The sequence below is a fragment of the Carettochelys insculpta genome, chromosome 6 (assembly GCF_033958435.1).
Source record: "Carettochelys insculpta isolate YL-2023 chromosome 6, ASM3395843v1, whole genome shotgun sequence".
NCBI classification, from domain to species: domain Eukaryota; kingdom Metazoa; phylum Chordata; order Testudines; family Carettochelyidae; genus Carettochelys; species Carettochelys insculpta.
The window spans coordinates 85,179,828-85,206,071 of NC_134142.1; the positions used below are offsets into that span (position 1 = coordinate 85,179,828).

Consider the following 26,244-nt stretch of genomic DNA (forward strand, 5'->3'; position numbering starts at 1 on the left):
TCAGTTTTTAAAGAGGTAGAACAGGACCAGAGTCATGGATTTCTCCCTCACCTGGAACCTGCTCCAAGCTGCTCTGGGGAATCTCTCCTTCAGGTCCAACATTTCTGGTGGGCTCTTCACCTTGTCATCTATCCCTCTTTTTCTCTCTGAGGCCCCTCTCTCACTCCAGAATCTTTAGCTTCCTCACTGAGACTCAGCCCTCAAGCCAACTATCAGGTTTCCTCTTCCAGGATATGTATCTAGAGTCACAGTAAATCTAATGCCCACTGAACTGCACTACTCTGTCAGTGCTGGTAGGGGAACCCAAACGTGCTCAGTACTCTAGGCTTTAACCCAGGGACTGTATAAGACAGTCAAGGTCAGCTCTGTCCCTAAACTTGCTGCTGTCTCCATAGATTGTATCCTACTCAAGTCTCACAGGTGTTCTTCTCCACCTGTCTCTTTTTATGATACACCCTTCCCTCAGGGCCAGACTCTCAAGTTTCTAGTCTATTTCCAGCTTATATCTTTCTTGCTCTAATATACAGCTGATAGCTGTAAGTTTCCTGACTGCAGCTTCCTGGCTTTATAGGAGCTGAGTCCATACCCGCTCAGCTGAGCTTTATACTCCAATCAGGAGTTGCTCCTTCAGCCTAAATCCCTCTTGTGACACCCATCACACTAAATGGCCCTTTTGAAGCTTCCTTAACCTCCAAACACCCCATCACACATGGTTATAGGTCTGCAGTCATGACATTGATTTTGGGCAAGATAATGGAGTGGCAGATGCAGGATGCAGTTAATAAAGTAGTAGAAGAAGATGGCTGATTGTTGACTGACTGCTGGGATTTGGGACTAGATGACAGGAGATTATCACCCCATAATTGACTCATTCTGATCATTCCCTATGAAATATTTGGCATTGAATACTGTAAAATAGAGGATAGTGGTACCACTGGTCTGAGCCAGTTTGAAGGTCATGTAAGTAATGAAAATCAACATTTGTTTATGGAAGACAGATTAAGTCAAACTGTTTTTTGTTTTGTTTTGTTTTGTTTTGTTTTGTTTTGTTTTGGATTTTTTTTACATCTCTGATTGTGTTAAAAAGTGTGGTTAATAAAGGCAGTAGTGTTGATGTAATGTGTTTAGACTCCTGTAAGGTTTTTGTTTGGCACCACCTCTCATTTCAATTAAAAAAAAACAGAACAATAAAGATAATCCATTTAGTATGTGTTATGTTAAAGACAGGCTTATGGATAGGTCTCAAAATGTAACTGAAAATGTGAAATCATCTTCAATCAGTTATGTTTCCATTGGGAACTGGCAGGGATCAGATCTCTGCTTTATGATATTTAGCAGTTAAGCCAATGACCTGAAAGAGAACATAAATACATCAACCTTGTTTCCCATGATGATTTTAAGAAAGGGGTAGGGCTGTCAAGGGTAAACCCCTCCAGTATAACGTCCTTGCAGCCCTCCATGACTTTGCCGGCACATTGCACTCAGTACCGCTTGGGATTTTTTCCACACAATTACCTAAGCCAAATCAGTTCAAACCCTCTGTACAGAATAAAAAAGCAATGCTGTAGCACTTTAAAGACTAACAACATGATTTATTAGATGACGAGCATTTGTGGGACAGACATACTTTTTCAGATCTGGAAATTCTGAAAAAAAGAATTTATCAGAATTTCCAGAACTGAAGAAGTACCTCTGTCCTGTGAAAGCTCATACCCTAATAAATCATTTTGTTGATCTTTAATTAACGTGATAACGGGACTGTTTTATTGTTTTGTGAAGATATAGGTTAACATGGCTACCTCTCTGTGACTCTTTACAGAGTCTGCTTTATTCCCTCATGCTGTAGAGGGAATCTTGCTTTTTTTAGTTACTGAAGTTGTCATTCACTGTCCATCCACATGGATTCCTGGTCTATTTCCTTCCCCATTCAAAAAGTGCCCCCAGAGCTATCTTGTAGCTCCCTTGGTCCTTAAGATAGGAGCCTTCTAGTTCTTCTCATGGGAGCTGGAGTTGTACGTAAGAACTTTGCTAGGATCTTTGTCCAATTAGTCCTCCCACCTTCAGGTGGAGAAGTAGGTAGACCTTTCCCTGTTAACATAAGGCTCTGAAAGAACCTGCCTATCTCTGCAGGACATATCAGTGTCCCTTCTGCTCTCAGGGAGGAGGCAGCATTGCTCATTCCTTATTGGCTTTCTTCTCTATCCTTAGGTTTTGTGTATCAGACCACTTCAGACTCTCAGAGGACCACATCACATAATGGGATAATGACAAGACAACCCTTAGAAAGGAGGCATGCTTCTCCCCACAAAATACTTATGTAACTACTTTGCATATCTAAAGTAGTTCTCAGTGCTGTACCCCAATGTAGAGTCTCTGGCACCCTCCCTATCTGTTACTGGCCAAGTCCTGCCTTAAACCTACCATTCCCTAAATACTACTTGGTACTATAGCCTGTGTGCTGGTATCAGTAACACACAGGAGATATGTATCCCTATGCAGCTTTTCTGAATCCAATCACCTACCTTCAGCAGGACTGCACTGATTCTGCTTGCCAGAGGAACTTGGATGGCTGCAGAGATGGTGGGTAGTTCTGCACCTGGATACACATGAAGTAAGAAAATGTTATATTATAGTTTAGATTTTGAATTCAGAAATGTTGGGAAATACCAAGTATAGTTTAATTCCCAGAGCAATTGCAACATGATCTCAGTGCACAGAATGTATATTAAGGAATATCAACAATGATATAATAGAAACTTCTTCCAGTGTGCCTGGTGGCCAAGTTATGTTTGCACATCCTTCAGTATGTTTGTCATCATTTATCTGTTCAGGAGAATCTTGTACCTTTTTGAGCAGGGGAAGGGACTAGCTTTTGCTCCTTGTTTGTAAAGAACCTACTACAATGAGGTTTTTATCCATGACCGGGTCTCTTAAGGTCTATTAGAATAGAAATAATAGGAGCCTTGTAAGCTGGGCATTTGAGTTGCCACTCATGAGAGACTTAAGTGCCATCCAGCTGATGAGCAGAACGTCCACAGCTAGGTTTTGTTTCTCCTGGTCGTGCACATTTTCACATGCCTTAGTGCACATTAAAATTTGTTCTGCAGGTTAATAGAAAAGAAATCAGCATCTGAGTGCAGAAGATTAGAGGGAACAGTGCTTGGACTCTCCTGAATCTTGTTCATAGGAAATTCCTACCACAGAAATATATTAGCTTGAGCATCTGTATGTAGTTTGACTTAAATGATGAAGAGATATAGAAATGCATATAGAGATTTATCAAGGAAAATTTTATTGTACACTGAGAATTTGAAAAGACCAAGGTACAGCATTTTTTTGCAACAACACTTAATTATAGAGTAGTAGTTAAGGAGAGCATTGTTCATTTCAAGTTGAACAACTAACACAAATTACTGCAGAAAAATGGTAGCCATTGGGAATTGAGCTATGAACAGAAAACTGCAGAATGTCTTTAAATCAAAAGCTCAGCAGAATAGATTGAGGAGGGAAAAAATGCTGATGCACAAGCTTAATTTTCTGAGGTGAGGAACGGAGGAAGCCTTTGTTTTGCACATAGCATCCAAATAAAATGCATTTAAAAACACTGCATATCCGAAATTTCAAAACAAATAAATGCCATTCTTTGCAGAAAGGGAGGGAGAAGTGAAATCAATAATTTTGTAAAAGAAGAAAATGACTCTGAGATAAGTAGGCTTTTGTAGGGAGTAGAAAATTACATACCTTCATATGTCTATCATTACTGTCTTTTTGGGATCACTGTCATATGACACATATTTTCAATCCACCACAAAATCATTTACACTGGCTGGGGCTGGCTTGCTGATTGCAGCAAGTAAAAAATAAGACTTAATTGACTACAACATGGTCAGTTTAACACAGGCACTTAAGCTGAGATTTGGGGTATATTTGTCATTCTGAGAGTGCCAGGTACAAGTTTCCATGGCAACTCCAAAGCCTTTTAAAGCCCTGGCCTTTCTTAGAATGTGCTTCTCACAGGCTTTTAGAAGTAAGTGTTGTGGGATTGTTTGTGATGTGTCATTATTCGTGGTCAGGCAGTGGTGAGTAAAGATAAACTTGGCTGTGTCACAGTCAGGCACCGCTAAGTGTAGAAAACTATATTTTGACAGATATGTTTCTACAGTGTGTAACTATGATAAACCTGTATAGCTAAAAGTGCCCTGATTTGTATTTTAGACTGTTTTTATTTTTTAAGTGCATACATCATAGTAGGTCTACTACTCTTGCACTGTGGATAATTGTAATTAAAGATAGTGGGTCAATGGGCCCATCCTACTTTTACAAGAATCTTACACTTGTGACAATTCCTTTTTTACATCTATGATCCACCTGATTATAATATTATTCTGCACAACAGAACAAAGAACATGAAGTGGGTCTTGAAACACAGGAATTCCTGATCTCAGTGTTGTGTTTAAAGGACTCACTCTACCTTCTGATTTCCAATAAACTGTCCCAGACTCCAACATTTTCCCATACTGATATTAACCATTCAAGATACTTTCTGTATTTCTGAATTTTTACAAATGCAATTTGATGTGGGACAGGGGAAGGGGCGCATGGTTTAGCCACAGCTTGTTGAATACGAAAATATAGTAATATGGCTCCACTTGGATGGTGAGCTGAGCACATGCGCTGCCAGTAAGCAGTTCTTGCCTAGTGTGTTTGCTTGTACAGGTTGTTCCTCTTTTGTCCAGAACCCTCAGGACCTGACTGGCCCTGGATGAGGTAATTTGCTGGACAAAGGGAGGTTCCCTTCACCAGTCATGCAGTCTGTTGTCCACCCCTCTTCCCCCGCACACACAGAGAGAGAGAGCTTGGCCTTTTCCTATCACCAGCCAGCTCCAGCTCTGGCTGGGTACCAAACACTGCCCCAGCCCCACAGACACTGTCCTTGAAGGTGACACTGGCTTGGCTGCCAGCATGATCACCACCTTGTGAGGGCCAGCTCTGGTCCCAGCTGGGTTGCCAGCATGGTCCTGGCCCTATGAGCACTGGGTACAGCCCCAGCCCCGCAAAGGTCAGCTCTGGCTAGTTCTCACTTTGGGCCAGGGACAAAAGCCCCACTAGGCTCCTCTGCCCATGGTAACTGGACTCCCCCTACTAACCTCCCAACTTGGTTGGGGGTCTTGGTCCAGTAACATCCATGGTCCTGCCAGATCATGGATGTTGCCAGGCAAGAGAATGCCAGTTTTGGGAGGTTCACCCTGTACTAAGCAAGTGTGTATAAAACTCAAGAAGAAACCTGGCCTTAAAGCTCAAACGTCAAAGGTTCATTAGCACAGCCATCCCATGGAGCTGTTTACCAGAGGATGTTGAGAAATCCAAGAATATAACCGGGTTCGAAAAAGAACTAGATACATTCATGGAAGAGGGGTCCGTCAATGGCTATTAGCCTTGGTGGGCAAGGATGGTGTCCCTAGCTTCTGTTTGCCAGAGGTTGGGAGTAGGTGACAAGAGATAGATGGGATAAATATTTGCTATGCTTTCCCAGTGTCTAAAAGTCTAAATCGATCAGAAATGTAATCATCTTCTTTTTATTCTGGCTTTGCCTTTATCATCATCACTGAGTATCATTTTGCTATCAGGATTTCTCGGTGTTATCCTTTCTGATAAACAATGAGTGCTCAAATATTTTAAAATGGAAGATTCAAGTAATTTTAGATTAAAGGAAGACAGTAGTTACAAAAGTAACTTAGGAGCAAGGTAAGCATTCTCCTTTCCAACCTGCCTCATTACTCTACATCACAAATGGTAGCTGACTTGAGTATATAAAACACTTTTAGAAATTTAAAAAGCTTACAAATAAACAAGATCATAACAATTATATAGCTACATACAATTAAAATGTATACTGCAAAAGCTATTACATTATCTCTTCCCAATAAAAGTAGATTCAGAATAAAACAATTCCTGGGAAGAGGTGTACTCATTGATTAAAGTTTTCTGTCATCCTGTGCCTACAATGAATAAAATGTTCCAGATATGTACGTACAATATTAGTGTTATCAGGATGTATACATAAGCATCATGAGGAAACTAGTGGAGTTTGCTTTTGCAGTCTCCTGCTTAAATGGCAGAAAAAATAATTCAGATAAAACCATGTTTTGGTGGTTTAATAAATTACAGTGCTCATGTTTTATCATCATAAATTGCTCAGGAAGATTTCTGTCCTATTAAAAATGGTACCAAAAGAGAAGGTAGGGAATTAGAGCAGATACTTATAGAATACTTGTCTCTGATGCAGAATGTGGACAAACTGATCAGACTGAACAATCACTGAAGCTCAATTGTATGGGATTCCTACTGAGAGATTATACTGTGTATGTATGGAGTTTTTTGAAAAGCAGACAATGTCTGTAAATTGCTGATAACAAGCAGCTAATTACCATTTGTGTGGTCAACAGAATGTCCTCAATATTGTCATGTACAATTGTCCAAACAAATTTTCTGTCTGAATAAATGGTGAGGAAAAAGGCATTTTAGAATATAGTCAGTATACACAGTAATTAAAATTGGTATTTCATTCCATCCTCACAGGACACTAGAGTTCACCGATGACCTGACTCAGTGGACTAGAGAACACTGGAGGACTAATGGTGAACCACCAATGGTGATTTAGATCTGCTGTATCAGTGTTTGTCAGTGATCTGTCCAGTGCTCGTGCCAGTCTTAGAGATCTCCCTGATACAGTTTAGGAAGGCAGAAAGATGGTGAGCTAGACAATAAGGATAACATAAAAGCCCAATGGTGGCAAAGACCAAGAACTTTCACTGTTCTATACCAGGGATGGCTTGACTGGGCTGGACTGCCTACATCAAGTGGTGCAAAAAGAAACAAAGAACCCAGGTCATGTGTGTCTACAATGCATGCAACAGCTTTAATGAATGTAAACTGTATGTTTCCCACCCACCACAAAAAAAAACCAAAACACCGCACTTCTTGGTCCTCTATGGGAACGGAAGGACTAAGAGCTCAATCATTTTAACTTTTAATACCCAGAGCATTCAGTGGAACTATGATTATACACATTAGCTGAAAATCTGGCTTAGAAAGTCTAGTGACAAGGTTGACTTAGTATTTTCCTTAGCTGATACCACCTATTCTATAGCAGAGATCATTTTTCAAGGATCTCCCTAACACCAGACAAGATCTAGTCAGCCATGTTTAGCAATATGGGAAAGACAGGGTGGTTGTAACCTCCCAACTCCTGTTCATGAATTTTGTCTTCAAGCTGAAAACTCCTGAGTTAATGAAACATGGCAGATGTTCTGTTTTCACAAATAGCTCATGCAGAGCACTCTACATTTGGCAATCAAAACAAAAAGCAGTCAAGTAGTACTTTAAAGACTAGCAAAATAGTTTATTAGGTGAGCTTTCGTGGGACAGACTCAATATTGAGTCTGTTCTGGTCTGGCTATGGTCTGAAGAAGTGGGCCTGTCCCACGAAAGCTCACCTAATAAACTATTTTGCTAGTCTTTAAAGTGCTACTTGACTGCTTTTTGTTTTGATAGTGTATAGACTAGCACGGTTTCCTCTCTGTTACATTTGTCAATGTTTGGCTAAAAGTAGAAATGATATACATATTATCTATTCCCATCTCTTTTTGTGAAGTGCAAGTTATAGTCACCTGACATGAAAGCATCTTAGCAGACACATGGAAAAGACACTTCTCTTAGGCCACATCTACATTAGCAAGTTCTTTTGGAAAATCAGGCCCTTTTTTCAAAAGAATATGCAGAGCATCCACACACAATGTGCTCTTTCAATCATAAAGTGGAAGAATGCAGCTCTTGCTCTGGAAGCCCTCTTTCCACTACCAGATCAGGAAAAGCAACTCCTTTCAAAAAGCTTCTTTTTTCAAAAAAGCATGAGTAAACCCTCCATGGGTCCATCATCATGGTACCAGATTTTTTGATCCCCTTTCTTTCGAAAGAGCAGAGGCTCTGTGGGTATTCTTTACTGAAAAAGCTGATTGATCTTTCAATCCACTTTTTTGTGTGTGGACATGCTCTTTTGAAAGATCTTCTGGAAGAGGTCTTCTGGAAGATCATCTTTCCAAAGATCGCTGTAGTGTAGACAAGGCCTTAGTGGGGCAGCTCTTTGTTATCTTATTATTGACTATTGTGGAATTGGTGTTTGAAAGTTAGGGTAATATTATTATTGGATGTTCATTCCACTTAGGAAAACTGTGAGAAGGAGTGGAGAAGGGCCAGAGAAAATATGCTCTTACTCTCAAAAAACAACATCTTTGTGCAGCCTACTTTTTGGAGGGCTCTTTTATCAACTGAACAATTCTTGAAAAAGTTAATTGTCTTTAATTACCACCGAAGAAAAAATTACATATTTCAATCATTTTCTCAAACCTGAAAGTTATTTTGGGAAGTGTGCCAAATCTCAAATGTCACAAGATTTGCCCAACCCTTTGTATAACAATGGAATATTCAATGTTAACAAAATATGGTAAGGCAAAGATAAGATTGCTTGGTGATATGTCATCCCTTTGCAAAACACTGAGTTGAGCAAAGCTCAAGCTTCTGAAAATCAGGAAATATATAGTTAAAATTGCCCACAGAACCTGAACTCTGTCTTGTTTCACCAATGAACAAATATGACCTGTTCATGTACATTTTTATTCTCTCAACCCAACAGCTAATATAAAATTTCTTTATCTTCTTTTACAACACCTTCATTGGCATCCATGAATTCCATCTGACATTATTAATGGACAAAAATGAGGGTCAGAAAATGTATATTTTTTTCAGCAGATAAAAGTATGTAGTTGGTAGGCATTAGAAGTCAGTTAGGCAGGTGTATATATCATGTTACATAATTTAGGTAGTGAGCCAGACAGCCCCCATTCCCAATTAACTGAGTCTTGGAACAAGTTCCTAACCATGCCCTGACTGTGGTCCCGCTCCATTGTGATCCCTTCCCACTAATGTACCTAGCCTCCCTCTCCCCACCAAAGCAAGAGATGCATCTCACTGAAGTCTTCACTCCCTGGTACATAAACAGGAATGTTGCCATTATTTCCCCACTCCTGTATCCCAACTCATAAGCCATATTTGGAGTGAAGGATAACAATTTTTCAGTGAAATGGTGTTCCTGGTCAAGTTTCATAGTTGAAAGCAGGCAGAGATTGTGGCAGAACTAATAAGAGTAATCAGAGATAGGGTTTCAACACAAAATGCTTACGGTTTTGAGTTTGTGAGCTAGATAATGATCCATCTTCAATAGATGTCCTCAACTTTTGAAAAATAGTGTCAGTGCTTGTAGAGTTTCCACACCATACCATATGAATTTTACAGTTAGCCATGAACCCTCATATTTCCTAATTGATATCCTTCCAGCACTTATTGATGGATTTCATATAGCCACTGTAGCAATTATTTGAACTCTTAGAGAAATCAGGGAATTTTTTCTCAGTTTCTGGACACAAATCTTTGAGACCCATATCTGCTCTCAAATTGTAGGAGGCATATACCAAGAATAAGACCACCACATAGCTGGTAAAATAGTTTATTTTTCTCCCAAAAAACAACAGAGCTAAGGTCTTGCCTACTAAATACCTTCAATTTCTTCAACCAGGCTACGTCCACACAGCAGCCTAATCTCAAAATAAACTATGCAATTTTCACTATTTCAAAATGGATGCGTGTAAAAGACACAGAGTAGATACTTTGGGTTACAGTTACCTCTACCTATGCCACGTAGATGTAGCTCCACAGTCCCTCTCCCTGTCCCTGCCTCCCCAGTCCTAACTCTCTAAAAATGAAAAAAAATGTTCTCTCTCCAGCTTCTTCCCACCCAACAAAACAAAATATTTGTTTTGACTGGTGGCTGACTGTTCAGTTGTATTCACAGTAAACCTCCCCATAAATAAAATTATTTTATAAAGGTGACAGCTTGTAAAAAGATACAAGCTGCTACATTTTCATTGCAGAGGCTTATAAAGGTTTGGACTAGATATGTCAGTGGTGAGGTGCTGGCATTGGGGCATTCCCTTTTTGTCCCCAGGTAAACAAACCTCCACAGGAACCCTTTAATTCTGTCCCTTTAAAATGTCCACAGAACAATAAAACAGACTCACCATTTGAACCCCGCAAACCCATGCTGGCTGACTTTGGTCAACTGTGGGTTTTTGTTTGCTATGTAGCCATACCCTATGATATGTAGGGTACTTTAAATGAACAATTTGTTTGATCAGCATAATTATATGCATTCAATACAATAACATCACAAACTAAAATCTTTTCCAACACTTCTTAATTCTTCATCCATTTGTCCTGAACAAACACATTGTAAGTTTCTTGGCCTATAGCCCTGGCTCCTCTCTCATCCTCAAAGGAGAGAGGTACAAACACAAACTGAACCCATATTAAATTTGGCTGTGCCTGTACCTCTTCCTTACTTCCACAATAACCACACTGATGTGATGCATGGGGGTCTTCACAGCCCATCCCTGATACATTAGACCATCATGGGTCCTCTTTTGTCTTAAAATATCTGGTACTTTGAGGACCCTTGCTAATTATATATGTATCTTTTGATTCCTTGGGCATTGCATCAGCAGAGAATGTGCTCTCTCCTCTCCTTCCCCCTGTACATAGATACCACAGTTCTCTGGGACACACTTATTCTTGTGTTTGCAAGGTTCTTCATATTTCATACCACTCTCCTTTGGAAAGCATCCCCCATTTCTCTAAGTAATGCAATATACTGAGGAGACATTTAGGGAGATGGCTCTCGCTACTCATCCTACTCCTCCATTCTTGCCCTGGTTTCACAAGTTTCTCTTCCCATCTTCCTCAAGTGGTGTCCACCAAGCCATATGCCAATAGCACTTTACCAACACCTCTGATTGTAACCCTAATGGTTACTCAAGCCTTGCTGCACCTTCTGCAGTTGCAGTGCAATTTCCAGATCTTTCTAAAATCCTATGGTATCTCATCCCCCACTCCTATAGTCCACCTCTTGATAGACCTAAGACCTCTGCAGATTTCTTCCTCTGTCCTCACAAATATTACCTTTGAACATGATTCAAACAAAGATTCAAGTAATAACAGCATATAGCTACTGTTTCCTCTATTCTGTTGTAGCAATTTGAATGGTTCTACAACTGAGTCCAATGTCATTCTGAAAAAAGTCATGAGTCTAATGCCTCAGGATCAGAAAGACAGTTCATTTAAATTAAAGTTTCCATATATAACTGGAAAACTTCTGTTTTTCATAGAAAGTCAACTAATAAACATTCTTAACCCAATCGCTGGCATCTTATTCCACTTTTTGGAAAAGGCTGGTGTTGATAAGGATTTAAAATTGGTGTTATCTTGGTATCAGATGTTGGGTATTATATTCCTAGCACTGATAAATTTCCCTTATTCATTCTTTTTCCTCATCAGTTTGGTGAATGTTAAACTTATTTTTCTGAGCAAAAGCTACTTTAAAACTTTGCACAGACACTGGCAATGGGTTCTGTCCTTGAAGGCTAACAATACAAAGAACTTTTGCCCCATTCTTCAAGCATATACATACAAAAAATTCTAAATGTGTCACATTTTGGAAACAGACAATGAACTGGGAATGCCATCTACATAATGGCAAGAACACAAGATGTTGTTTTATATTTTCCAGTGTGCAAGACAGATTCTGTGTGGTTAGGGATTGTTTTCCTCAGCCACCACGTTGTCCTGCATGAAAAGCTCTCTCACTTAGTTAGCTAGAAATTTCACTTTGTTTATTTTCACAGCTGTTTCTGCATTTTATGGTTCAGAAGTACTTTATATTAGCAAAGAGAAATATTCTTCCTCCCCTCCATCTGCCTGCAGACAACCCTGACTCAGTTATCCATTGCCTTTTTTTTTGCTTTTATGAGAACTTTAATAGCAACAAAGACAGAACAAGATTCTCAAGATTTGCTGTTTGTTTTCTTCACTTTTCTAAAGTGCTCCTACCTATTTGATTGTTCCCACCTTAGCGGTAACAGGACTGACATGATGTGCTGCCCATGTGAGAATAATATTTTTCACACTAAATCATTGATGTGCTCCTTTGGGCCTCCCACTTAAGATGGCACTTTATCAGGTCTTGCAGTTATTGGATTTCTTTGTTTTCTTTCATTTAAGTGAATTTAATACTTGTGAAGGGTGCTAGGTTGACAGCCCTGGAGAATAAAGTCCTCTGTTTATCCACAGAGCAATTTATCTCAGACTGGAGCTGGAGGCACAACCTGTAATGGTGGCAATGAAGTCTCTTGACACTTTTATGCTCTCATTCTTTAGCCTCTCTTCTGAGATTGGTAGGGGTCGTTTTCATGAAATAGGCATCTTTGCAGTAAGAACCAATCTGAAACTATCAGCTTATTTCACATTAATATTAAGTCTTTCTAACTACAAGTCGTTCTGGATTTAAAATAACAAGCTAGAGGCAAGAAGTACCATCTCCCACTTATCCTTTCTTGTTTCCTAGAGCACTGAAGGAGTACATTAAATGTTACTAATGTCAGTTATTTGCCTTGTGAATGGTTGTATTTGCTAGATTTCCTGTATTATGTTTGTTGGGAACTGACTTTGAACAAAACAGATTACTTTAGCCATGAAATGACAAAAGTGGCATGTAGAAAGTACTAAGCACAAGTAAATATTGCTCTAGTAATGTGGAGGTTGTTTCCTCTAGCTTCCACTTTTCTAGTTAACTTTTTGCATTTTTCTATAAATGGTATGTTCATAATAATAATGAGTGCCAATTATGTGGAAAGTGATCTCAGTATGAAAGTAAAAGAAAAATTTAACACTTCATAATTTGAACTCATTAAATACTTACAGAATATACAAGTATAATTTGTTACCCACTGACATGTTGCCATCTGTGGATTGTGACATAGTAGTTATTTAAACATGCACAGTGTCACAATTAATTTTAAGACAAGAAAAAATTATGTTGTCCACAAGGTGGAGTCTTAGAAACCAGATACACATAGGGCTGCAAGAGCCCCTGTGCTGTGGCAGGCCCAAGTAGACTCAGACATTCCTGATAGGCATATGCCTAACTTGTTTTAAAGCATTTCCAATGATGGGGATTCTACAAATTCTCTTGGAAATGCATTCCACAGCCTAATTCTCCCAGATTTAGAAAGCTTTTCCATATAACTAACTTAAATCTCCCTCTTGTAGATTTAGAGCATTATTCTTGTCATATCTTCGATGGCATGGAGAACAAATGATCACTGTCCTTTTTAAAAGATCATAACATATTTAAAAGTGGTTATCAGGCTCCTGCTCAGTCTTCTTTTCTCAAGACTAAGTATTCCCAGTTTCCCAAAGGTCAAATTTTCTAAACCTTTAATTATTTTAGTTGCTCTCCTTTGGGCAGACTCTGGTTCACACACACCATTCCTAAAGTACCCAGAATGGGACACAATATTCCACCTGAGATCTGACCAGAGTCAAGCAGAGTGGAACAATTATCCCATGTGTCTTACATGTTATGTTCCTATTAATACACCCTAGAATTATTTTTCTCAACTACATCCAATTGTTAATGAATCTTCAATTTCTTGTGCAGTATCACTTCCAAAACCTTTCCTGAGTTACTACACCAGGCCAGGATGCAGCAATTTAGACAGAATAAAATTACTCAAACTGGATATTTGAAGCAACAACTCTTCTTTCATAAAAATAGCCATGACATTCCTCCCCACTCCCCCAAGATGCACAACTAGTCTGGATCTCATTTTAATAGTTTATCTGCAAGCCAGTTCTTGCAGTACACTGTCCCCTAGTCTGGGACTGGGACTTGGTTCTGTACTGATGTAGATGGAAGGGTGTCTCCTACTCAATCACCTATATCAAAATTATCCCCTTGAAAGGGCAGGGGGCATGATTTGTTTTTCATCAGGATATTTTATATTTTAGTTTTCATGCACTTTGCAGAGTCTTCCTTTCCATCACTGCTTTGGTTCAGCCTGATCCTCCAGGTAAACTCGCTATCCCCACAGTCTTTGAGGACACATACATCTTAATTTCCTCTTCTTTCTGTTTTCATGTTTATAGGTTTATTTATGATCTATCACTAGTTTTAGTCTGGGAAAAGAGATACAGACGTGTATTTTTAATACTTTTTTGAAAGATTGACTGAATTGGAATATTTACAACACAGCCAATTTACGTCCCTATCATTGTGCCTCTGGTTCTGCTTCACCTGTGCACATTTTCATCATGGACAATAAATCCAATCTTGTATGAACCTCAAGACCACAGACCAAAGATATAATTCCAGGGGAGGAAATATGAATACACTGTAAATAGCTATGCAACAGCATAATCAGTTTATTTCCAAATAGGAATATCTTCACAGCTTAACCACAGCTTTGGAAAAGGTACACAGAAAATTGCATGTCAAAATGATAAATCTGTCAATTTGTAAAACTGCTTATTGTTATGAGCGTGACATTGACAATAAAATGAGAAAAAAATAACATATCTCAGAACGGTTCTGCTACAAAAGACATAACACACCTGCTCTTCAGTTATATTTGCATTTGGGTTGCTACATTTATTCAGGACATTTTATCCCACAAATCCATTGGCCAAAAGGAGAAGCACAATCAAAACATTGTCTGTAGAAAAATTCGCTTATGTATTTGCTAGGTCACTACAGACATGGTTACATTAACTGACTGCCATGTAATACAGAGATTATGAGCCATAAAATCCCAATGTTCCTTCTAAGTAATAGGGATGTGATTGGGCTATTACCTCACTGAAATAGGAATAAGAGTTCAGAGAGGGAGAGAAGGATCTTCCTGGAGAAGCCTAGTTAGCTCTTGGGCTCTCTCAAGCTGAGTCTGCACACTAGATTTACACAGCACAGTAGTAGAGCAAGGAAAGAGTACAGGTCTTAAAAGAAAAAAAAAAAAGCCTTGTCTCCTTGTAGCCTTGTGTACATCTACACTACGAGAAATTCAAATTTATTCAAATAAATTTTAGAATGCTGGGTTTTATAAATTTGAATTTGAGTATCCTGACCTTCCCACAGGCTCCCCACAAATTTGACTTATTGCTGCCACACTCAATTGCCAAACATCGACTGTAGCAACAGCACATTGTAGGAACCTATCCCACATTTCCCTCAGCCCCATTGACTTCTGGGTATTTTCACTGGTGCAACCTGGGAAAAAAGGCCTCACAAGTGGTTGTGGATATGTGATGCCATCTTTCCACATTACGGTACCCTCATTCCCCTCCCATGGAGAGCAAACAGCCCTTTTTTCCTGGAGGGAGGAAGGAAAAGTAGGGTATGGCATCAGCAAAGAGCACCAAATTAACTGAATCCTCTTGCTTCTATAACTGAAGTGCTTTTTATACCTGGGGGGTAGCTCAGTGGTTTGAACAGTGGCCTGTTAAACCCTCAGTTGCAAGTTCAATCTTTGAAGGAGGCTGTGTATGGATCAGAGTCAAACAGCTTTTTTGTTTGTATTTATTTATTTATTTATTTATAAACATGTCCAAAATGGTAACAGGTCCTGTTGCGAGTGAAGGGGACTAGACCTGATGGGGGTTGGAGGGCTTGCTGCTCATGGCAGACACCTGCTGCTTTTTCCAAAATCTTGGATAATTCAGTTAGAGCTACAATTTTATATGGAGCTATACCTATATCATAGACTTGGAAGGGAAGTCGCAAGGTCATTGATTCCAGTCCTCTGCACCCATAGCAGGACCTATTACCTTTGGACAGATTTTTTTTAAATCTATTTGTCCCTGTTTGAAATGTATAGTAATTAAGTTCATAAATGTCTTGTATGACTTTGTACATTTTATATTACTGCATCTTTTATACTAGTGGTAGTTTATGGGTTTCTCCTTTTCAGACTATCTTGAAATAAGAAGTTTTAAATAAAGGGGAAAAAAGAATTTATTCTGCTGCAGTATAACTTCAGAGTAAAAAAAATGCACTAAAAGCCTTTTTTATGATATTTCATGCAATAAATAGACACAAGACATTCCATATAGGTGCACACATCTTTTGTTCAAATAAGAACAAAAATATCCTGCAATACCAAGGGGAAAAAAAGAAGTCATTTTGTAGACCAAAATAGGTAACTTCTAAAACATGAAATTCATGAAAAAATCAGGCAAGACATCTGAATATTTTAACTGTCTGATTCCTTTTGCTCTATGCTTTCAGTTCTTCCTTTTTTGATAGTTTTTAAAGATATGTAAGTATCTATTAAAAGTTTATCCAGTGGGGTTAGCCATTTTTTTCTGTTTGTGGAATTATGATTGTCTCAAATGTATTCAGTATTCTAAAAGCATATAATATTCCTTTTGCTGTTATTTCTATTTCCCCTATGTCTGTTGACTGGTCTCAGTTCTCTGTGACTATTTGATGCTTTCCCATTTACGCAGGGTTGATTAGTTTTGACTGGCATGAAAAGTCCCATGGTATTGCTTCTCTTCTCTGGCTGCATATGAAATTCTGCTGCAGACAAGTATCAAAAGTAAATTTCACATACTCACAGGCAAATTTGAAATTCATTATCAATGGACATTCATCCCAGCACAACCCTGGTTCAACAAATGAGCCCAGCAAGTGAGCCAGCATAGCCAAATCAAATTCATTTCCATTTACTAGTCAAGGTTTTTGTGGGAAGTATTTTGCGGGATTCATCTAGGTATATTATAACATTCAGCTCCCTCTTGTGTTATCTTATTTGCTGATATGGACTTTGGTGTCTGTATGGAACTCAGTTGAATCTTTGGGACTTGCCATAGCAAATCTCTGCCCACACAGTCCCATCAAAGCCAAGAGGCTTTGCATGGATGCAAAGCTGCATCTCTGTGCACCACAGACAGAAGGATCAGAGAGAGTATGTAAGTCATCTTTTTTGTTCAGCATTTCCTTCAAGGACCAATTAGAGCTTTGTCGTCACCTCAAATGTACTTCCCCTTTGCATTGTGCATACATGTGCACTAATCCAGAGCAATCTATTTTAGGTCAATTATGGAATGTAAACGTTCTGCATTGAATATAGCAGGATAAATCAATTCTGCATGGGTTATTGGAAAGACATGTGCCTTCAGGACGGTGGATTAATCAATAATGTATCTTATGTATGCATTATGATTCCTTTTGCTAAGAATATTATATATAAAATAGAGATTTAGGGGTCAGAGTTAATGGAAAGGGACTACTGCTAAAAATGACATAATGCCTCAAGAGTATGAACTATTCAAATTTTACATTCCCTAAAATCAGTTTCCTCGGCTGTCTTGTTTATTGTGTTAGAAAAAAAATAAAATAAAAACCTTCCCACCCTAAGTTCTGTTTTATTTCAAACAGAAAGAAAATGTTTGTCTGATTCCTAAAGCAAAGACTATTGTCCAGACAGTTATCTCCTGTATTAGCTTCCAAAGCCTCTGCCTCCTCCATCTCCATGACAACCTCATTACCCTCTACCAATTCAGAATAGTACTGCTAATATCAACTCTGAAGCCCACTATTCAGACCATTACACTCTAAACCATGAGACTAACATTATGAAACAATTTACAGTAGACACTTAATTATCTGGCAAACCTGGGGAGCAGGGGTTGTCAGATAACCAAGTTTTCCAGATAGTTGAGCAGAATGACTGGCCACACTCTCCCAGCCCTGTGGCAACTGGCACCACTCCAACAGCCCCAAAGCAGCTGGTTCCAGGCAGCCAGCAGCTGTCCCCAATCTGCCAGCCCCATGGCAGCAAACCCCAGAACAGCCGGCCGTGGCTGGGCACCCAGTTTTGTGACAGCCAGCAGCCAAACGCACTCCACTGGCCTGCCTGGACAGCCAGGAGCACAGCAGACACATTATTTGAGAGTTCCAGTTATCTGAATACCAGGTATCATGGCTTTTACTGTAATCTGGTTTTGCTGATGGAAACAAGGGAAAGTCAAAAACCTTGATCACCCAACTTTCTGTACCCATCATTAAGTGTTCCACAGGTCACCAGTTGTCTGGGACCACTGATGTAAAAGATAATCAGCATTTTTCTTTTTGGTGTCACTTAATTTGCCCTGTTACTGTGGCAGCATTTCTCCTTTCTTGTGGGTTTTTTTTTTTCCTTTTTTGGTAGTGTAAAATTGTTACTGATTTTGTCCATTTCGAAGTTTACTAAAGAAGAGCTGAAATGCATATTCAGCACTTCATTAGCACGCGGGCGGCTGCAGCGCTTCGAAATTGACACAGCTCGTTCTGACGGGGCTCCTTTTCGAAAGGACCCCGCCTACTTCGAAGCCCCCTTCTTCCCATCTGCTCATAGGAATAAGGGGACTTCGAAGTAGGCGGGGTCCTTTCAAAAAGGAGCCCCGTCAGGATAAGCCGCGTGGCGGCGAGCCACGTCAATTTCGAAGTGCCGTGGCCACCCGCATGCTAATGAAGCGCTGAATATGCATTTCAGCACTTCATTAGTAAACTTCAAAATGGCCATTTGCGTGGCCATTTCCAAGTTTTTGGCTAGTGTAAACACGGCCTTGAAGAGTCCCAAATCAGTGTTACTGCAAGATTCCACAGCAGATTCTGTAAAATACAAAGGGGAAATGATTCAAATAGAATTTGTGTGTTTTCAACTAATACATTTTCAATACTGAAGTGCTGAAAAAGAAAATTACAATTTTTTTTCATTATTGATTTGCTGCCTAAATGACAGTTTAATTATCATTGAAAAACAGAAATTGCAGTGATAAAAAAGAATCAATCTTTAATGTGGCAAAATATATTTTTCAAAAAAATAATATTACTCTAAAACCCATCAAACTCCAATTTTCATTTTCTTAAAAGATATATGAGTTGCACTCCTTGTTTTGCTGAGGCATGGGACATCATGAATGAGTTTTAAATGGGACAGACCACTTCATTATTTTTCTGAAGTTTTAAATGGGACAGACCACTTCATTATTTTCCCTTCTTCTAGTTACATGTGTATTTCTCATGTCTTTCCTGACAGTTCACTCTCCCCCTTCTCCTTAATCATCTTCTATTACCTTTTGCTGAACTGACTCTCCTTTATCAACATCCCTGTGATATTGAAGTCGCCAGTATGGAACAAAGCATTCCAGATATTGTCTAGTAACTATTGCACATTGCCTAACTGAACAGCATCCAAAAAATGAATCATCAGCTCAATTTTAGAAACCTTTGGTCCTTTTTTTTCTGAAATACATAAAAGTGATGTAGTCAGTTCTCAGTGACAATTTGATCTGCCACTAAATATTATCTACACATGACTAAAAAGAGACTTTGCTTTATTCTATGCTGAAATGAAGCTCTGTCTAATTGCAAATAATTTTAAATTTACTTTCTGCAGTGGATATGCTATAAAGGAATCGTTGCCTATGCCAAGCTCTGTATCATTTTTGTAATACTTGCTCTCAACCATATTAGCATTTGTATTGAATTTAGCAGATGATGGGCATAGCTACATCTGGCATAGCACAGATTAAAGTGAAAGGCACAAGGGAATTTACAGAGCACTGTGTAAAAGACGATGGCCTTGTAAACTTTTAACACCAAGGTGAATTATAATGAGGAAGAGGCTGAAGCATCTGCAAACACTTTTTTTGTACCCACTGAAGTGAACTGAAGTGGAACTACTGCTTATTTGGTTGACCACATTTTTTAAATATATGGCTCAGGCTCTGATTAAAGTTAATAATAATAATAATAATGATAATAAACCTCATTGAAACCAATAAAAAGATTCTTGGATGGAGTCTGTATTTTGGGAAATGTTAAATAGATTTTTGAAGCAGGTAGATATAGAATTTTTTTCAATTGTAACTTAAAAGATGTTTTTTCAAGAAGCCATAATATTAAATCTATATACTTTACACCTAACAAGTCCTTATGTTAGTAGATTTATAGGTGAAGGGAAATTGGTTCATAGTCTGCAGCAAGTCAAAATTATTTCTAGGGACTGACATGCAGTTGAGTCCTCTTATATTAAGAAAATTTGAAACCCCAGTTCAGCTCTCACTGTGTTAAGCATGTTTCAAAGCATAGTAAAAATCCTGGTTCCAGTGAAATCAAGGGAAAAAACCCCTCCCATTGCCTTGAATAGGTCCAGGAGTTCACCCTTGCTGTACATAGTCATCTGCTTATGTCATTGTTTGAGGCACTATGTTATCTAAGGTTATTCAGCGTTTGCCTAATCAGAACAGTGTTGCAAATGGCGACAGCAGTTAATAGAACATCTGCAGTCTGTCTCCCAAATGTTCATAACACTAGTGGAGGCAAGACAATTTATAAGTGAGATATTTTTGAAAAGTGTCTATATTCATTCAGGGCCTTACTGTAAAATTGCACAGTGCCCATTTCCCAGTAAAAAATTATTCTTCATTGTGAAAGTCCCTCTTTGTATTAGTGTCCTTGGTTTCCTAGATTTATCGCTAGTTCAAAATAAATATTAATATTTTCATAAACCAAGAGGGTGAGTTGTATTCCTCATTTACTGAGTATGTAGATAGCTACTGTTTTATCTGTGAAAACTATCAGGAATTCTGAAAGTCCCACAAATTTAGCAAAAAATGTCTGGTTTATTCATTATTCACTACTCGACATTTGTGATTCTAGTACACTCATCCCTTACTATATGAGCACAATTGGTTCCCACCTTTCTGCTCATGAGCAAAAACTTATAAGAGGAACTCTAAATTCTCATTAAAATGCACATAAAAGCCTCTGATTAGAGAAGGAGTGGCAGCAGGTGGTGCTGCTCTGGAAGGTAAGAGAACCTTGGGTTGGGGGAGAGGTTGAAGGCTGAGGGCAGTTTGGGGCCATGAGTGGAAGAGAGGGTTAAAACCTGGTGGTGGGTAGGGTTCATGGTGCAGGTATGGGGAGTTAAGGCTGCTGCAGGTTGGGGGTGGCCAGTGAGGGGGACAGGCTGTGATGGGTTAGGTCTGTGTTGTCAGCGGTGGGCGGGAGGGATGTCAGGCTTCCCGGCTGGTCTGCTGGGCCAGTGGGGGTGGGGTTAAGGCTGCCAAGGTCGGTCTGAGGGCCAGCAGGGGGGTCAGGCTGCTGGGGCCAGTCTGCAGGGGCAGTGAGGGGAGATAAGACTGTTATGGGTTGGGTCAGGCTGGCACAGGGCCGGTCTGCAGGGCCGGCTTGGGGTGGGAGGGGGTAAGGCTGCCACAGGCTGGGGCCATGGCAGGTGGGGTCAGAGTATGGCAGGTTGGAGCTGCAGGGAGTAGGGTAAAGCTCTCATAGTGGGGGGTGTTCACTCATCTAGTGAACTAAGGTAAGTGTATGTGTCCCTCATTTAAGGGAGCACTCGTAAGTAAAACACTCGTTTAAGGAGGGATGAGTGTAGTGAAATGCTTCAACCATCAAATCATGGAGCTGAAAACATTGGTTATTTAAGCCACATGATAACCACATACTAGAAATAGAATAAGAAATTTCACATGCTAGAAATTATCATCTGTGAGGAGGAAGAGGATTGAGGTATCATTAAATTACTAACCCTCTAATTAAGGCTAAATTTCACCAACAATGAATTGACAATGTTGGCAAGTTTTAAACAAACCACAGAATGAACAAACCATAGAATCATTTAATAATTACTTGGTCATTACTTACACAATTGATAAATTGGTAAAAATCAAGCTCAGTTCTTGAATAGTTTGAAAATTATACAAAGGTCTGTATTTATCAGACAAATTATTCACACAAAATAATTTAACCAGCTCTATTTAGGATGTTTGAGTCACAGGCTATGTCTACACTTAGTAAAAACTTCGAAATGGCCACGCTAATGGTCAGATCGAAGAATACTAATGAGGAACTGAAATGCATATTCAGTGTGTCATTAGCATGCTGGCGGCCGCGGCACTTCAAAGGTACCACGGTTTGCTCCCGGGCGGCTCGTTTACACCGGGGTCCTTTCTGAAAGGACCCTGCCAACATCGAAATCCCCTTATTCCTATGAGCTTATAGGAATAAGGGGATTTCGATGTTTTCAGGATCCTTTCAAAAAGGACCCTGGTATAGACAAGCCACACAGGAGCAAACCCTGGCCCTTTCAAAGTGCTGCGGCCACGACCGTGCTAATGAGGTGCTGAATATGCATTTCAGTGCCTCATTAGTATTCTTTGATCTGGCCATTAGCATGTCCATTTTGAAGTTTTTACTAAGTATAGACATGGCAATAAAAACTTATAGGCTATGGCTTCATTATTCTTCTATTTCGGGAGACATTTGTATCCGTAAATAGAAACCCTATGGCCAAACACCATGCTCACAATGGCACAGCCTTTCTTTCCTGCTACCCCTGGTCATATGAGAGATACCAGGAAGTTGGAAATAGGTGCATATTTTGAACTGCAGTACAGTGTAGCCAGCACAGAGCTCAAAATGAGATACCTTGGAATAACTTACATAATTTGTGCAACTTATTTTTGAGATGGAGCTACATTGTAGCCCTAGCCATATTCTGTTGTCATTTTATTCCACAAATTCATGTTTATTAAGAGAAATGTTTCCATGTACATGTCATGATATCAATGATATCATCAATATCTCGCATGTGTATAATTAACACCTTTGCAAAACCAAATAAGACTATTACACAACATATCTGTTGGTCTATAAGGTGCCACATGACTTCTGGCTGTTCTTACAGATACAGACCAACATGGCTACCTCTCTGATACATGTCACAGAATGGAATCTTTTTCAGTAAATTAGTTACAACTAAATGTGTAGCATAGTGTGTGTGATAGGACTTCACCCACTCCCTAGGCAAAGGCAAGAATTCCAGCTAGTTATGCTCCACAATTTGGGGTTATAAACTAATTGCCCCCAGGCCGGAGGAGATGGAGTTAATTCTCATCACTAGATTGATGGAGATCAAGTGGGAGAGGAGCTGCAGAGGTGGCAGGTTTATGCTTGGGGAAAAAAAATTCTTGAGTAACTTTTAACCAGACAGGTAATGCTGGAAGAAGAAAATATAAGCTATAGGACCAGGTTATGCTTTTGCAGGGGACATCCTGAGGCAGAGCCAAAAAGGGAATTACCGTGAGGCCTTAGAGATGCAGAAGGACCATTGGTTCTAAGATTTACTTGGACTTCCATTTAGTCTTGTTCATGCTATCACACAGCAGTTTAGACATCTATGTGGTCCAACACCTACAGGGGGAGTTGAGAGAAAACCCAGGATTAAGAAGGCCCATTGCAGGTGTGAAGAAAAGCTCAAAGGGCTGCCAGATGGGAAACACACTCTGCAATTCTGTGTCGAAGGAAGAGGGGTTGATCTAGAGATGAAGGATGTTTGCATGTCATGTGCAAAAAGCCCATCAGCCACAAGATAAATACACATTGGGTTTTCTTGACTTCACGAGTTCATATGTGCAGAAACCCATGCATCGGAAGCAGAAAGACATCAGACCATCTAATCTGACCTAATATTACAGACCTCCAAATTCCACCCAGTTGTCCCTATGCCCAGTAATTTGATTAAACCATTTCAGTTCTCAGAAGCCTGAGTGTTTGTGTGTGGTTTGGGGGACAGCTGGCCTTTTAGTAAATAACTGTGACTGGTGGCTGATCTGGCTTGCCTCTCCTCATGTGAGGAGAAAGATGGATTGCTGAAGAAGAGTCGGGATCATGGGACTGACAGTGATTCTGGGTAAAGGGCTCTAAACTGAGGTCAATGGGAAGTAGTCAGCACCTCAAATCAATATGATTGACCAGGCAGTGGGACCTGTCAGGCAGCTGCAATTCAGATTCTGGCCCATGTGTACTGGAGGGAAGGAGAGAAAGCAAATGAGCAGGCCATCAGAGGGAGAGGGAGTGAGATGCAATGAGGAGCTGAGTCCAAAAGCCAATGGGAGAACAGTGAGAGGGCAGAAGCAAATCAGACATACCCTATAAGGGAATGAAGGACAGTTCCGGGGACAGCAAGAACGAGGCTGAGCTATGGAACTTAACCTCCCTACCCCACCACATTATTGTGAAACCACTTATGCAGAGAGCCATGACTAGGTTCAGCCTGGAGAACTCCCAGAAGTCCCTGAGTCCATGGAATTGATGACAAGTCCTGCAGGGCAACTTCAACTGGTTCTATGCAGGCTTGTCCAGTTCAGTCCTAAGAAAAAGACTCGCATGAGCTGTGCATAGCCCTGGGACAATGGTACCACAGCCTTGGACAATTTAGGAGATTCTGGAGTGCAGAAGAGAACAGGGTTTTCCCCTCTCTGTTTCAGTCAACCATTGAGCACAGGAAGATGAGGCAACCAGTCCTTCTGGTGACTACATGGCATTCACCTAGTTATCTTCTTCAGTCACTAAAATTCCATGTAGACCATCTAATGATCTTTTGAACTAGGGTCATTGTTATAGGGAAAGATTTGGGTTTTGCACAAAAGAGAGAGAGAGGGTGGGAGGGACTGGACAGTAATGATATAATTTCTGGGTATGTCTGACTGAAGCCGTAACCCAGTGGACAGGGCAATATGCTCATCTCATGTCCTTTTGGGAACTATCCAAAGAAAGAATCAAGAGAAGAGAAAGAATACAAAAAATAAATATAGCATTACTGATTAAAGTGTGGTGGTTTGTATAAGGTACTTATTTGTAAAGAATGTATAGCTTAGTGTGTCTTTTCATTTGGGTGTAGGAGGTAATTGTAAGATTAGCTTAGCATATTTTGAAACTGGCTAACAAGTTCTCTCTTGGATTTAGCATGCACTCTTTTCAGATATAAAATGGATTAGAAGAATACCTGGGAAGAAGGTACTACAACGAGAGGGTGAGGCAATTCAGAAGCTCCTTCACCATAATGTCCAGTTTTCAGGATCAGTTGTAGGCACTTAGAAGCCACATATGATAACTCCTCAGGAAGAAAAATGATTGGATTACACCCTTAATCACAATTCCAGCATGATGAGGGGGATGCAAGAGGTAAAGTCCGGTAGACTAGGGAAAAGGAAATCCTTTGGAACTACCTGCTTCCCACAAGTGGGGAACCAAGGCCAGTCTCTTTTTCTTGGTAATGCAGGAAGTTGTGAGGAGCTCATCCCTGTGATAATTTATTGTGAGATTGGATCCCGTTTTGCCATATCCCTGCCTCTGTCACATGCACCACAGGCAGAGGAGACACCTGGATGCCAACAACACCCAAGGCCCTTGAAATGGTAGGAATTTGATTAGGTGGCTTATGCTCAAATGATCTCAGGAGTAAACATGTTCAAGACTTCAAAGGAATGGAAAAATTGCCAAATTCCATTCTGATGTAACCTGTGAGGAGATTCTTTCCAACCCCAAATCCGGTGATCAGTTTGACTCTGATTATGTGACCAAGACTCTCCAGCCAAGCAGCTGAGGAAAAAGTCTCTCTCTCTGTATCATGTCAGACCAGTGGTCTACATTATCTGCGGTCTTACTGCCAGCATCAGACAGTTGCTCATATTTCAGAGGAAGGTTAAAAGGAGAAGAAGGAGGCAAAAAAACCCATGCATCTGGGTAGTTAACAGGAAAGTTTCCTTCTTAATCACTGAAGGTAAATGCATGATATATGAAATGAAATTGTGCTTAACTTAATGAAGAGCTGCATTATAAGATTTTTGAGGGACATACAGATCTTTCAGTTCTCCCTAAGGCGATGGCTACCCTGTGGTTTCTATTTCAGGATAGATTTGTATCCCAAAATAGAAACCTCATGGCTAAACACAGCTTTCAAAATAGAAGGGCTATTTCAAGTGTGCTATTTCTTTCCTGCTACCCCTTATCACGAGAGAGGTAGTGGGAAGTTTAAAATAGGGGCTTATTCTGAAATAATGCATGCAATTTGCATTACAAAAATTGTGTAAGTTATTTCAGGTTATGGCTACAGTGTTGTCCTAACCTAAGTGTTGTTTACACAGCAAAGTTATTTTGAAATAAATTTCCTGTTTTCAAAATAAATCTGCTAGTGTCTATACAACACAAGCATTATTTCAAAAGCAGATGATTTATTTTGAAACAGGTAAACCTTATTGCACAAGGAATAGCACCTATTTCAAAATAACTAATTCAAAATACGGGCTGTTTAGAGAGGGAAAAAGGCTTATACCATAATAAGCCATAGGCTGTTTCTACACAGGCCACTTCCTTCGAAAGTGGCATGCTAATGCAAGGAGTGAAATATGTAAATTCCCCATGCTTTATTAGCATAATATCACATGATTTTG

The 26,244-nt window shown here is 39.7% G+C and overlaps 1 long non-coding RNA gene across 1 annotated transcript in view; it reads right to left on the reverse strand.

The window, feature by feature from the left end:
* Positions 1-1,228: 1,228 nt before the first annotated feature.
* LOC142015440 (uncharacterized) overlaps positions 1,229-26,244 on the reverse strand; it is a 71,422-nt gene continuing 46,406 nt past the window's right edge. Inside the window, exons 3-4 of the long non-coding RNA XR_012646151.1 lie at positions 2,523-2,596; positions 1,229-1,351 (exon numbers count right to left, since the gene is read on the reverse strand). This is a non-coding gene — a long non-coding RNA (uncharacterized LOC142015440). The remainder of the gene's footprint in view (positions 1,352-2,522; positions 2,597-26,244) is intronic.